Raw genomic sequence first — 15,583 nt, 5'->3', positions numbered from 1 at the left:
CTTTTAGATAGGATCTCATTACATTGCTTAGGGCCTTGCTAAACTGCTGAGGCTGGCTTTGAACTTGCCATCCTCCTGCCTCAGCCTCCTGAGCCGCTGGGATTACAGGCCTGTACCACCATGCCTAGAGGTTTTCATTAAAAAACAACAACAATCTTTTGTTTTGTTTTTGCAGAGCTAGGCCTGGAGCCAGGGCCTTGAACGTGCTGGCAAGCATTCTACCACTGAGGTGCACCAGAGCATCTCTGCTCAGGAGAGTTGAGGGCATCAGGCAGGAGGCAGTGGCCTCCCAGGGCCTCTGAGAAAGGAAAGTGGGAGGGCCTGCTCAGGTGGCCAGAACAAGGTCAAGAGCTAGTTCTTCCCCTGGTTCAGCTCCTAAGTGGCCACTTGACCTTAAGACAACCTCTTTGAGGGGAGGAAGGACATTTCTTGCATTCTTGTTTGGGCGTGGCTGCAAAAGTGAGGTGACTGGGGTGACTGGGGTGACTGAGGTGACTGAGGTGACGGCTGTGCCTGGCAGGAAGCTTGGTTCTGGTGGGATTGCACCTGCCCGGAACCCTTAGTAGATGACACCCACAGTCCCAATGGCGGCAGCTACCGTTTCAGGGGCTACATGTGCCCGCACCTGTGTGTCCTTTAGTCCTGGGATCCCCTCACGCAGACAGGCAAAGGCCCAAGGGGACAGAACTAGTGGACACTGGCTCCAAATCTGGTCATGTTCTAAGCCCATACCCCACTGCCTCCACCTCCTGGATGTGACTGGGTGGCCCGTGTCCCCTTCCCTCCAAATGCCTTCTTCCTCCCTGAGAGGTCCTCATTGCACTTAGAGGGACACGGCAGATGAGGTATGCGCCCTGTGGCTTCCTCGATGGATCCTACACAGGAAAAGCTGTTGAAGTCCCATAAAGCCCGGGGTTGGCGAGTGGTATGTGCGATGTCCCAGCCGTGCTGTGCTGGTGTCCAGGGTCTTTGTTTTGACAAATATGTGTCAAAACAAAGGAAGAAAAGGAAACCATAAGGAACTCTGAATGACCTTTGCCAGGTCTCTATGAATACAAAGTCCACAGTAAAAGTTTACTGTTTAACAAAGCCACAGGATACAGGCAAAAGCCCAAGAACCCGAGTTCCGAGCTCTGGGATGCACGGCCAGATGTGAGGACAAGAAGGGGCCATCAGACCTGACGTCTGGGAAGGAGCCTGGCCCCTGCCCAAGGAGTGGAGACCAGGCAATCCGAGGAGACAAGGGATTTGGGGGCTGCCCTTCTCTAACTGGGAGGCCTCTGGGAGCCTGGTCTGCTGTGGCTTCCCTCCGCCCGCCCCAAATGCCTTGGGATTCTGGGAGGTAGAACCAGATGAGCGGAGGGATGAGGAGGAGGCCCTTCCTCTAGCCTGGGAGGTGATTTTTTTTTTCTCCATAAACAGAGCGAGGATTCCTCTGAAATATGCAACACAGCCGAGGAATCTTGACGTGGTCTTTTCAAAGCCCATGTGACCTTGAAACTTGGAGCCTGTAGGAGGGACAGGAGCTGGAGAGAAACCTAAGGGGCTACCCTGAGGGTCTAGGAAGAGAGAGGAGGGGTCTGGACAAGTGAAAGAGCTCTCCCAGAGCCAGTGAGTCAGACTGTGGCACTGCAGAGAGCCCAGCAGACCTCCCCCTCCCTTGCCAGATACCCTCCCTCTTGCACCTGTTCCCAGCCCCGGCAGAGCTCCCTGTTCCCCTTTCCTGATGGCTTCAAATCCCTTGAGCAGGAGACAAACAATGGTTCCAGGCCATTGTGCTTGGAGTTTCCATTTTGTTCATTCTTTCATTCATTCATTGACAGCCTCCCCCCCCCCTTTTTGAGGTACCAGGGACTGAGCCCAGGGGTGCTTTACCACTAAGCCACATCCCCAGCTCTTTTTAGCTTTTATTTTGAGACAGGGTCTGTCTCACTAAGTTGTTGAGGCTGGCCTCCAACTAGCAATCCTCCTGATTCAGCCTCCCCAGTAGCTGGGGGTATAGAAGTGTGCCGCTCTGCCTAGCTCACTGACCTTTTCTATATGCCTGTCACTGCCCTGGAGGACAGAGCACAGTCAAATGGGGCAGAGTGGAAAGGGAACAGTTTCTGTGGGCACCTGTCCCACTGGTGGGCCAAAAGAAGGAGGCCATGGAGAAAGTGATGGTCCTGGGGTCGGCTGGTGAGGTGGCATCTGGAGGGTGTTTCAGGACACAGCTTAACATCATCAGGGATGAGATCCAGCCTGGGGCAGGAGCCAAATCAGCAAGGGCCCCCTAGGCTGCATGACAAGGTTGAGATTTTTTTCCCAGAGGGCAGGGGCAGGGGTGGGGGCAAGCCCCAAAGAATTCTCCCGCAGAGTCTGGCTTCTGGAATTGCAGAGGTGTGGAATGTGGAACCCAGAGAGGGCGTGGGAGCCTCACACGGGGCTAGTGGCCAAGTCCCAGGTGTCCTGACTTTTAGCACCCCTCCCCTGGTAGACACAGGCAGACACCTCCGCTGTGGAGGAGGGCAGGAGTGGAGAAACAGACTGTGCAGGTGCATTGGCTGACCCGGGGGATGGGCCGTAGTGGGTCCCGTGGGTGACTTGCCCTGGGTGGATGCCAGGTGTCCCTGGGCACCTGGTTCTCACTTCCTTCTCCTTTGGGCTTTGATCCCAGCTCCCTGGAGGGAGGTGAGCCTGGATTCCTGAGGGCAGCAGCTGTTCTCTCTCTGCTCTTAGTCCCAGAGCGGGTGGCCGCCATCTGCAGGCTCTCTGATCTCCCCCATGGTACCCTTTCTGAGCCCCTGGTAACTTTCCTTTCTGACCTCACTGTCTGAGTCAGGCTTGACCCCTCTCCCAGGACACTGGCTGCAGGAAGTGCTGAGCTGAGCTCAGCCATGCCATTCCCTCGCCTCTGGCACATTCCACTCCTTCTGTCTGGGGGATGATCAGACATGCCAGGGAGCCCAAGGCTGCCCAACCACTGGGACAAAACAAATGGCTGGAGGGTGGGGCTCCACAGAGACCAAGTCACCAGGGAATTCCTGGAGAGGCCCGGAGAAAACAGCCCACCAATGGAGGACCTAATGAGAAACTGACGTGACTCCATTTTTGAGAAACCAGCGGAGTCCAGGCTCGAGCTTGCAATAAAGACTCCTGTGCGCTTGCATCCGATCTGGCTCCTGGAGGGCTATCGGGGGTCCCAGGAATCTGGCATGACATTACTACGTGCCAGTGATGCGGGTCTTGAAAATCAGGGTGGGTCCAGTTTGCCCTCTACCATCTACCCCTGTGAGGATGGTAGAACACCTGAGAAATGCTGAGGCAGGTGCCAAAAAGAAGTTTTATGTAAAGGAGAGAAGAGATAGACTTCTGGGCAGGTGGGGGGACTTCTGGGCAGGCTGGGGGTGGCTTTGGAAGGGGATCCAGAGCTGGTATCTGTGGAAGGGGTGTGTGTCTCCTCCTCTTGTAGTTGCCAAGTTTCTTTCTTCTCCTGTCCCCTCCTCTCATCCCACCCTGTGGCCAAAAGGAGGGAAAGGAGCCTTGCAGGGGGTGCCTCTCCCTATTTTCCAGATCTGCCCAGGAAGGCCCTCGGGAGCCACCCAGGGGGTGCTCATAAACAACTCCTTGCTGGGAGGAACAATTCCCTGGAGGCAGGTGCTCGCCACCGGTGAGGAGGAGGGGGAAGTGTCCTGAAGGTCCTTTGAATTGGCTTCCACCTTCCGGACCACACAATCATCTGTCCACCCTAACTGCCTGTCCTTTGTTCTAACCTCACCAGGTACTAACGCCCCAGGAGAAGGAATTCTTTTGTTACAGAGAGGAGAAGACGGGTGGGCAGCCTTCATGGTGGATGACCACTGACCCCCATGAAGGGCCTGCAGCGGAGGGCGGGGGGGTGCTGGCTGGACCAAGGCAGGCTGCTCTCCAGCTGCATCCAGCTGCCCGGCGCAGGCGCAGGCGCAGGTTCAGAGCAGGTGGAGAGCTGGGCTAGTTCGGGTCAGACTGACAACCGTGCGAAGAATGCGGAAGGGAGTGGAGGTGGGACCGACGTGGGACGTGGGCCGGGCCAGGAGGACCGTGGGGAGAGCGCGCCACAGCTGGGGGGAACGGGCACAGTCCGTGGGTGGCTGGCGTCGGGTGTCAGAGGGAGAGAAGGGAGGAGGGGCCGGGGGTGAGCGGGCGAAACCTGCAGGGAGCCGGGAGGAGTGGGCGTGAGTGTGAGGTGGCTCAGCTCCGGGTGAGTGGTCCCCTGGCCACCAGGTCGCTGCCGCCGCAGCCCGCACGGGGCCAGTAGATATTTACAGAATGAATGAGTGGCTTCCTGGGGGGAGTTTGGAATGGGGTGACTTAAGAAGTATTTTAGCCAAGAGACCAATGTAGAATACTTAACTACCAGGGACCACTGGTGGACCTTTAAGAAATTCCAGCCGTGGGGCTGGGGCTGTGGTCAGCGGTAGCGCGCTTGCCGGGCGTGTGTGACACACTGGGTTCGATTCTCAGCACCAGGTATAAATAAATAAAGGTCTATTAACAACTAAAAAAAAAAAATTAAAAGAAATTCCAGTCGTCCTTTTCCTGGCCAGGTCATCTCTGCCGAGGACTGGGGACAGCTCCAGGAGAGAAGCTGGGGGCTGGGGTGTAGCTCCGTGGGCGATCCCCTGCCTAGCCTGTGGGAGGCACTGGGTTCGACGCTTAGCACCACATAAAAATAAATGAAATNCAGTTCATCCTAGTGTGAATGGACTGACAAGGTGGTAACTATAGGCAGACAGGGCATGAATGGAGGAGGGGAGTCACTGGGTCATACCCTAGAGGGCACATCTTTCCTGTAGCCCCTTCCCCCTTTCCCTCCCTTCTCTGCTTCCTCACTGCCATGAGGGGGCAGCTTTCCTCTACCATGTCCTTCTGCCATGAGGTACTGCCTCACCTTGGACCCAGAGTAATGGAGGTGGCAATTTCTGGACTGAGAACTCTGATACCGTGAACCAAAATAACCTTTTTCTCCTCTACATTGCTCATGTTGGGTATTTTGGTCAGAGCAACACTAAAGCTCACTAAAACAAGGACATGTGTAAATCTTTGTGATCTTTTAGTAATGATTACTTAGGACATCAAAAATATAAGCAATATAAGGAAGAGTCATCATTTTATCAGATTTAGAAAACCATTTGCTTCAAGACATTATCCAAAAAGTGCAAGGCAATAAACAGTAGAAATATTTCCAAGTGTTATATCTAATAAATGACATATTAGGAATACATAAAATACTCTTATAATTTCAACACTAAAAATATAACCAAAATTATCTTCATTGCCATTTGTATGTCTTTCAAAGAAGACATATAAACGGTAGTGAAGCACATGAGGATATGTCCAGCATCATTAATCATTACACAAATACCTATCAAACCCACAATGAGCTAATACTTCACATCTGCACGATGGCTATAATCATACATTGCCAGTGGAAATGTAAAATGATGCAGCCAGTTTGGAAAACAGTTTAACAGTTATCTAAAAGGTTAAATAGAGACTAGACCATATGACCCAGAAAATCAACTCCTAGATATATACCCAAGAGAACTGAAAATACACACCCACAGCAAAACCTACAGCTAAATATTCAGAGCAGAAATACTCATATTAATTGAGAGACAGAATTAACCCAAATGTCCGTCAATTGATGAATGAACAATATGTGATAATTCATACAATGTATTCAGCCATAAAAAGAAATGAAGTTCTGATAAATGCTATAATATGAATGGACCTTGCTAGAGGGTGGGGTTGTGGCTCAGTGATAGAGCGCTCCCCTCGCACATGTGAGGCACTGGGTTCCATCCTCAGCACCACACTAAAAAATAATCATAATAATAAATAAAATAAAGGTATTGTGTTCATCTACAACTAAAAACTTTTTTTTAAAAGAATCCTGTCTCCGGGCTGGGAAGTAGCCCAGTTGGTAGATTGCTTGCCTTGCATGCACAGCCCTGGGCTCAATCCCCAGCACCACACACACACACACACACACACACACACACCGTGTCTCCTGTTTACAGCTTCTCTTTTTGCACAGTCTAAGATTGGCAGGGGCTTTGTGCTGGGCATTCTGCTATAAAAAGTAAAACGGCCTGGAGAAAAAAAGTAGTAAAGGTATTTTTACTTTTTTCTTTCTACCTCTACCTTCCCCCCCCTTTTTTTTTTATCCCAACAGTAGCTCTATTGAGATATAATTCACATACCATAAAATCCTTTAGAAGGATTTTTTTTTTGATGGACCTTTATTTTATTTATTTGTGTGCAGTGCTGAGAATCAAACCCAGTGCTTCTCATATGCTAGGCAAGTGCTCACCACTGCACCACCACCCCAGCCTAGAAGGATTTTTTTACCAGTAGTTTTCAGTATATGCACAAATCTGGGCAACCATCACTCTCTATATATAATTTCAGAACATTTTATTCACTCCAAAAAGAAGTCCCACACTGACAGCACTCACGCCCCACTCCTCATCCTTCTCCAAGTCCCCAGCCACCACTAGTCTACTTTGTTTCTCTGGGTTTGTTTTTTCTTAATATTTCATACACATGGACTTTTGCAATACATGGTCTTTTGTGACTAGCTTCTTTCAGTGAGCATGATATTTGCAAGGTTCCTCTGTGTTGCACCACACATTAGAACTTCATTTCTTGTATTATGAAATAACACTCCATTATATATCCTATGATGGCCACAGGTTGTTGTTTCCTTTTTTTTTTTTTTTTTTAGCGGGGTGCTGGGGATTGAACCCAGGGCCTTGTGCATGGGAGGCAAGCACTCTATACCAAGGGAGCTATATCCCCAGCCCAGGTTGTTTCCATGTTTTAATTACTATAAATAATGTTGCTATACACATTGAAGTCCAAGTTTTTCTGTGGACATACATTTTCATTTCTCTTGAGTACACAGCTCAAACTGGAATGACTGGGGATGTTAGCCCAGTGATAGAGAACTTGCCTAGTATGCTCAAGGCCTGGGGTTCAATTCCCTGTATGGAAAAAAAAATGTGGAGTGCCATGGCCCAGCATGTAATCCCAGCTACTTGGAAGGCTGAGGCAGGAGGATCACAAATTATAGAGGCCATCCTCAGCAATTTAGGGAGACCCTGTCTCAAAAAGTAAAAAGGGCTCAGGATGTAGCTTGGGTAGAGTGCCACTGGGTTCAATCCCCAGTACCAGAAAAAAAATAAAGTGGAATTACAAGGTCATATGATAACTCCCACCATTTTTGTATTGCCTAAATTATTTACAACAAGTACATAATCCTTTTATAATAAATAAATACATATATATTCCCCCCTCTTTTTTTTTTTTTTTTTTTTTGGTACCAGGGATTGAACCTGGGGCTCGTAAGCCACATCTCCAGCCCTTTTTCATATTTTATTTAGAGACAGGACCTCACTGCGTTGCTTAGGGCCTTGCTAAATTGCTTAGGCTGGCTTGAACTCATGATCCTCCTGCCTCAGCCTCCTGAGCTGCGGGGATTATAGGCCTGTGCTACCGCACACAGCTATATTTTTATCTTCCATTCTAAACCAGTGAGCTCAAACTAAAATGCACACACAGATCACCTGGGATCTTGTTAAAGTACAAATGCTGAGTCACTAGGTCTGAGGCGGAACCTGAACTTACTCTAACAAGCTCCCAGGAGATGTCAGTGGCACTGGTCCCCATGCCACCATTTTTTTTTTTAAATTAAAAACAATATTTTCTTTCTTTTTTTTGATCAGGGATTGATCTCAGGGCACTCGACCACTGAGCCATATCCCAAGCCCATTTTATTTATTTATTTATTTATTTATATCTAGAGACAGGGTCTCACTAAATTGCTTAGGGCCCCGCTAAGTTGCTGAGGCTGGCTTTGAACTTGTGATCCTCCTGCCTCAGCCTCCTAAGCCACTGGGACTGCAGGTATGTGCCACTGCACCTGGCCACAATTTAAACAGCAAGGTTCTTCCTTTCTCATCCAAAGGAGTGAAAGGGTCCTTGACAGTTCTTTACTCATGAAGGAAATATGTACACTCAATGGGGGATTGGACCCTGCAGATGCCAAGGGGCTCTAGTCCCTTATATAAAATGCCATAGTGTTTGCATGTAGCCTAGGCACATCCTCTTGTGCCCTTTAATTCATCTCCAGATCACTTGCAACACCTACCACAATGTAATGCTACATAAGAAGTTGATAAACTAGTTAGGAAATAACAAAGAAAGAATCTGCATAGGTTCAGCATAGATGTAATTTTACTTTTTAGTTTTTGTGAATGGGATTGAACCCAGGGCCATGTGCATGCTAAGCACATGCTGTTATCTCTTTTAGAAATCATCTTATTTAGGGCTGGCTGAAGGTGTAGCTAAGCATAGAGTGTTTGCTGCACATGCACGGGGTCCCAGGTTTGATCTCCTGTACTGAAAAAATAAAATTGTCTCAGGCTGGGGTTGTGGCTCAGCGGTAGAGCGCTCACCTCACACGCTCAAGACCCTGGGTTCGATCCTCAGCACCACATAAAAATAAATAAGTGAAATAAAGGTATTATGTCCAACTACAGCTAAAAAAAAATTTTTTTTTAAGTAATAAAAAAATTGTCTCATATATTTCTTTATTTGTCAAACGCCCCCTCTAAAATATAAGCTCTGCAAGAGCAGGACTCTTCTCTGTTCACTTCACCACAGTCTGGCACGTGGTAGGCACTCTGAGCTTTGGTTGAGAGAATGTCTATGTAATATCCTCATTTATATGAGATCAAGTGTCAAACAGGCAGAGGCAATGGGACTTAGTGATGTGATACACTAAATTCCCAAGGGCATGGTGGCTCCCAGGGAAGAGAATGAATGACAGAAAAGAAGAATTCTGCAGCAGGCCTACAGCCCAAATCACCATCCTTTCTCTGCCAGGTAAATGTGGGCCAACTGCTTCTCTTCTTAAGACCTTCATTTCCCCATGAGTAACATGGATGAGGGCTGGACTAGCAGATCTCCAGGGTCCCCCTCTCCCTGGCATCTTTTGATTTCATGGGGAAATTTGGACTGATTTTATTTTATTTTTTTAATTTATTTGGGAAGGACTGGGGATTGAACTCAAGGGCACTCAACCACTGAGCCACATCCCCAGCCCTATTTTGCATTTTATTTAGAGATAGGGTTTATTTAGAGACAGGGTCTCACTGAGTTGCTTAGGGTCTTGCTAAGTTGCTGAGGCTGGCTTTGAACCAGAGATCCTCCTGTCCCAGCCTCCTGAGCTGCTGGGATTACAGGCATGCACCACTGAACCTGGCCTGCTTTTATTTTATATTTATTTTTGCGATGCTGGGGAATGAACCTAGGGCCTCACGCGTGCTAGGCGAGCACTCGAGCACTCAACTGCTAAGCTAAGGCTCTGGGTCCCTGGACTGACTTTTGGAATTTTTTCATTTTGATTAACAGGTAATAATCATACATACTTATATATGGTAGTTCAGAACATGTACACTGCGTGGAATGATCAGGGTAATGAACATTTAAACATCCTAATCAGCTCTCATGGTTGGGACCCTTGAGGGTCTCTCGTCCAGTTCATAAACTAGACAATACGTTGCTGTCAACTATGGTTGCCCTGCTGTGCTGTGAGGCCCTAGAACTCAATCCTCCTGACTGTTTTGTTACCATTACCCAACCTACCCCTCCCCTACCTTCCTAAACTCTTCTAATCACTGTTCTAATCTCTTCTACTTTGACATCAACTTTTTTAACTTCCACGTATGAGAAAGAACGTGTGATATTTGTCCATTTTTTATTTCCCTTAATGTCCTACAGTTTCATTAATGTTGCTGCACATGACAGAATTACATTCTCTTTATGATTGGATAATATTCCACTGTGTGTGAAGGTAGAGCCCAGTGCCTATGCAAGCTAGGCAAGCACCCTGCCACTAAGCTACACCTCCAGCTGTTATGGTTTGGATCTTTAATATCCCCTGAAAAGCTCGAGTGTTAGGCAATCCAGGAGGGTTTAGAAATGATGTGATGAGAGTATTACAGCCATAACCTCGTTAATTCATGTGATGGATTAATAATTAAGAAAAACTATACTGGGTGGTAACTGTAGGCAGGTGAGACATGGATGAATGAAGTAGGTCACTGGGGACATGCCCTTGAACTATATCTTGTTCCTGACTCCTTGTGCTCTCTCTGTTTCCTGCCTACCATGAGCAGAGCAGTTTTCCTCTACCAAGATGTTTTGCCTCACCCCAGGCCCAAAGCAAAGAAATCAACCTTCCATGGACTGAGACCTCTGCAACCTTGAGCTCCAAATAAACTTTTCCTCCTCTAAGTTGTTCTTGGTGGGGTATTTTGGTCATAGCAAAGAAAAGCTAATATAGACATTGGTACCAGGGTGAGGTAATGGCTGTGACTAACCTGACCATATGGTTCAGAAGACTTTTTAATGGTTTGGGGATACAGGCTGTGGATACCTCAGAATGTTGTAAGCAGAGCTTAAAGGGCAATTCGGACAGGAGCTCAGAAGATCAGAATGCCAGGAGGAATGTGGACAGTAAAGACTGTGCTCATGCGGCTTCAGATCCGAATGAGGACTCCGCTGAGAACTGGACTAGAAGCCATTCAGGTTACATTTTGGAAAAGGGCTCGTTAACATTTTATCCATGTCCTGAGATTTTATGTGAGGACAAATTTACAAGTGATAATAAGCCAGGCATGGTGGCACATGTAAGATCAGGCGAGGCAGGCAGCAACCAAAGGTGGCAGGTTTAAAAAGGCCACCAAAGGAGGCTTTATTTAAGACTCACTCCTGGGTGGAACTCAATCAGACTGACAGAGTGGACGGACGGGAGAAGGGTTTGAGGAGAAACCACCGCGTGGGAGCTTGACCGGACTGGGATTTGATGGGGCTCACGGCAGGAAGGGAAGGGCTGGAGACAGGAAAAGGCGTTTTTAGGGTCCCTTGTCCCACTGGAGTTGGTCGGGGGAGCTGGCTGAACTCCAGGATTGGCCAGGGTGTCCCACTGATTGACAGCCGTTTCTGTCGGCTCCTGATTGATGTTTCTTTCCCGAGTGGGCTGCTTTGTTCTGAGTTGCCGCCACCCACCTAACAGCACCCACCTACAATTCCATAGACTTTGGAAGCTGAGACAGGAAGATTGCAAATTCAAAGCCAGCTTCAGCAACTTAAGAGTCCTGAGCAACTTAGTGATCCCCTGTCTCAAAATAAAAAATAAAAAGGACTGGGGATATAGCTCAGTGGTAAAGAAGCTCTAGGTTCAATGGAAAAAGAATGAAGCAAGGAAGGAGATAGATGAAGTAATTAATCTGATGGAGGAAATTTCAAGGCAGCACAGCATTCAGACAATGACATGGATATTGATGGCAACTTTTGGCCAGCTTTACTGTGAGAATTGGGAGCAAAAAGCAGAGAGGAAAGATTTGAAAATTTTTCAGTTTGACCAGACAAGCAGCACACATAATATTGGGGCCAATGAAGTGTGACCATTGAAGACATTGCTGTCGGGCTGGGGATATGGCTCAAGCGGTAGCGGTAGCGAGCTCGCCTGGTATGCGTGCGGCCCGGGTTCGATCCTCAGCACCACATACAAACAAAGTTGTTGTGTCTGCCGAATACTAAAAAAAAATAAATAAAAATATTAAAAATTCTCTCTCTTTAAAAAAAAAAAGAGATGACTGTCACTAAAGATAAGCTAAGTACCTTTTGCAGAGGCAGATGCCTTCAAGCATCTCAGACATCAGCAAGACCCACCCATCCCAGGTTCAAGGTTATGAAAGTTAAAACTCCTTTAAGAGAACTTAGGGGTGCCCAGATTGCATAGAGTTGCCTAAAAAGCTGTGTCCCCAGGATTCATTTCTCTATGCCCAACCACCCACACACTCAGAGGCCACAGCATCCATGGTCCAAGAGGCCTTGGCTACTGTTTGAGCTGGCAGCTAACCTTGCCACCCGTATGGTGCTGGTTCTGCAGGAATTCAGGATGCTGGAGTTAAGGGGTCATGGAAGCTTCCACTGAGATTTCAAAGGAAGACCTGAGAGACTAGGCCAAGTGTAGCAGAGTCAGAATCCCTGTACTAAGCTCCTGAGAGGGTGATGTGTGAGACTATAAAATGAAGCCAAAGCTAGAAGGGAGACCCCAGGAACTAATAGATGCCAGGAATATGGAACATTGCCAAGGAAAGCTACAGGAAGTGAGAAGAGCCAACCTAAAAGAGAGGCCATGCAGGCTGCAACTGGTAAGGCCATGGGGCAGAGCCGCCAGAGCCCTTTGGAGTGCATTCCTTGCCACCCTGTGTCCTGGATGCTGGACATGGAGCTACAGGACCTAATGTCTACCTGGTTGGGTTTTGGTCCCATGTCTTCTTTCTATGACCCTATTCCTCCCTTTTGGAGAGGTAATGTTTAGTCTGTGTCATTGTATATTGGATGTAGGTAACTTGCTTTCAAGTTTTACAGGGATTTACAGTCAAAAGAGTTTTGGAGGAGACTTTGATACCGCTGGGTACCAATGACGGTCCTTGCTTCCCTGAATACTGAAGTATAACACCAGAGAAGCTCACAGAGGCAAGTGTAGAGTGGAAAGTGGAGGCTTTATTACCAGATAGCACAAAAGACTCCCCTCCCTCACAGGAAGAAGGGAACCAGAAAGGCAGAATCTCTGGGAAGGGGAGGTCTTCTCCCTTTTATATCTATTTTCCCCTCCCACATTCCTGTCCTTTATTTTCCTTTATCCTGCATATGAAAGGGGATGCAGGTGGGAAGGCCAAAAGGTGGGAGACAGGTGGGCCTCTGGGCTGGGGAAGAGTGATGGGGCAGGAAGGGCCTAGGGTGATTTGATTAGCATCTCACTGTTTTGCTGGGAGCTGCTTCATTAACAGTTCTTTTGGATGGGCTGGGCCTTGGGGACATTAGCATTTCAATCTCCCAGCTGTTGTTCTGGTTTCCTGGGCTCAGACCAGACTCCATTTTCTTTATGGTCTCCATTTTCTTTATTAGACCCCATATTAGACTGGATTTACCTAACTACACTAACTACCTTTCTTTAAATCTGGCTTCAAATTTGGACTTGAACTTTTGGGCAATGCTGGAACTGTTAAGGCTACGACGGGAGATTCTTGGAGATGGACCAAATGCATTTTGCATTGTGAGACTGGAGTGGAATGTTATGGTTTGGATCTTTAATGTTGGGCAATCCAGGAATGTTCAGAGGTGAGATGATTATGAGAGCTGTAACCTCCTCGGTGGATTAATCCATTTGGTGGACTAATAATTTGAATGCACTACTGGGTGGAAACTCTAGGCAGGCGGGATATGCCCTTATACAATATCTTGCCCCTGATTTCTGGCACTTTCTTTCTGCTTTCTGGCTGCCGTGAGCTGAACAGCTTTTCTCCACCACACCCTTGCACTAGGCCTGGAGCATGGAGTTGGCCAAACATGGACTGAACCTGTTATGCTCGAATTCGGGACCCCCCAAAGACCACCAGAGACCAAGATTGATGTAAACAGCAAAGAGGTGTTTATTGCAAGCTAGCTCGGTCCTCCACGCACACACACAGCAAATGGTGATGCTGAGAGGCCCGGAGCCCAGGGTTTGCAGCAGTTTTATACATTCTTTGGAGAAGGCAGGGACCCCACATACATCCTAGCATCTCTTAGCAAATCATCACACACCGGCGGGAAAATCAAATAACAACTCTAAAACAGATTAGCACATTCACTGGCAGGAACAAGTTGGGTAGGGGTGATTGGTTACTACAAGAGGGGGATTCATTTGAACTGATTGGTTTAAGCCAAGAGGGGTGTTTGTGCTGAACTACATGGTTTCCCAACACATTATCAACTACCATGAACTACTGGGAGGGTCATCTGGCATCCCAGGTATTTCCCTGTCTCATGCTGATTGGTGGCTGCTAGGGGGTTGCTATGGGTCCCCACCTAGCCTGACTGAGTCAGGGACACCTGGCACAGCAGATCTCTCCTGTTATTTGTAGATAAACAACTTAGCAGGGTGGGAATGTGCCTAGGAGTGCTCTGTGGGTCTTTCCAAGGACAAAGGTCATGTCCCTTCCTTGGACAGGCTTTGCTCTGAGGTAGAGGCTGGTTTTTCAAACCTATAAAACCATGACCCCCAAATAAACTTTTCTTCCTCTAAGTTGTTCTTGTCAGGTATTTTGATCACAGTGACAAAAACGTGACTAACACACCAGCCCCATACTAAACTTTTTGAAGCCGAGAAGGTCCAAGTGTGAGCCTTGCTTTGCCATCCTGAGGACTTTATTTAAGCTTCAATTTCCTCTTTTGTGTGTGTGTGATAGGGTTTCATGAAGTTTCCCAGGCTGGGCTCAAACTCATGATATTACGAACTCAGTCTCCCAAAGTGCTGGGATTACAGGCGCCTGCCACCACACTTGATTCAGTTTTCTCTTTAATGCAGTTGGGATAACCCAGTAGCTCAGGAGGCTGAGGCAGGAGGATACCAAGTTCAAAGCCAGCTTCAGCAACTTAGGGAGGCCCTAAGCAATTTAGCAAGAACTTACCTCAAAATAAAAAAATAAAAAAGTGAAGCCAGATTTAAAGTTAGGTAGTCAGTGCAGTTAGGTAAATCAGGTCTAATATTGAGTAAGATCTAAAATGGAGGCCATGTGGAGAATGAATTCCAGGAAAAGCAGGACAACTCATGGAATATTAATGAAGTCTGGGAAAAGCCCAAGGCCCAGAGCCCATCCCAAAGAAGTGTTAATGAACAGCCCCCAGCAAACTTGAAGATGCTGACTCAGAAGTCCTTCCTGACCAGATTACTTCTTTGGCCCACTTGTGTCCCACCCCTCGGGCCTTCTCACCTATATTCCATCACTGAAAGAACTATAAAAGGGGAAACAACCGCACTTCCACGGATTCCATCTCTTGGGTCCCCTTCTTCCTCCCGGAGAAGTCTTTTCTGCTGTCCTTTAATAAACTTCTAATTTTCCACTCTGACCTTGCCTTGGCGTGCTTCTCTGGTGTTATTCTTCAACATTGGGGAAACAAGGACTTGTCACCGGTCAACAGTGGTAACAAAAGGGCTATGGATGTTGCTCAGTGGTTAAGCACCTGTGGATTCAATCCCTGGTACAAAAAAAAAAAAAAAGTTGGGATAATGCTGCCTACATCAAAAAGCTCTCTTTCAGCTGGGAGTGTAGCTCAGTGGCAGAGAGCTGGCCAAGTGTACAGGAGTCCCTGGTTCCATCCCCAGCACAAACCAAAAAACCCTAATGAGCTGAAGTCATCATGACTTGTAAACTGCAAAGCTCCCACCAAATGTGAGTTCCATGGAAGTCTGTCCAGCCCTGGGTGCACTTTATCCCAAATGATCATTTTCTATAGCCTTTCCTAACGAAGAAGAAGAAGAAGAAGAAAGAAGAAGAAGGAAGAAGGAAGAAGAAGAAGGAAGAAGAAGAAGAAGAAGAAGGAGGAGGAGGAGGAGGAGGAGGAAGAAGGAAGAAAGGGCATGTTTAAGTTTTGTAGTTTGCTTACTTTAAATAACAATGGGTAAGAGCTGAATCATGGTGTGAATCACAGCCTGGACCTG

Source organism: Marmota marmota, unplaced genomic scaffold (genome assembly GCF_001458135.2).
Source record: "Marmota marmota marmota unplaced genomic scaffold, marMar, whole genome shotgun sequence".
Lineage (NCBI taxonomy): Eukaryota > Metazoa > Chordata > Mammalia > Rodentia > Sciuridae > Marmota > Marmota marmota.
This window is presented reverse-complemented; position numbering follows the sequence as displayed.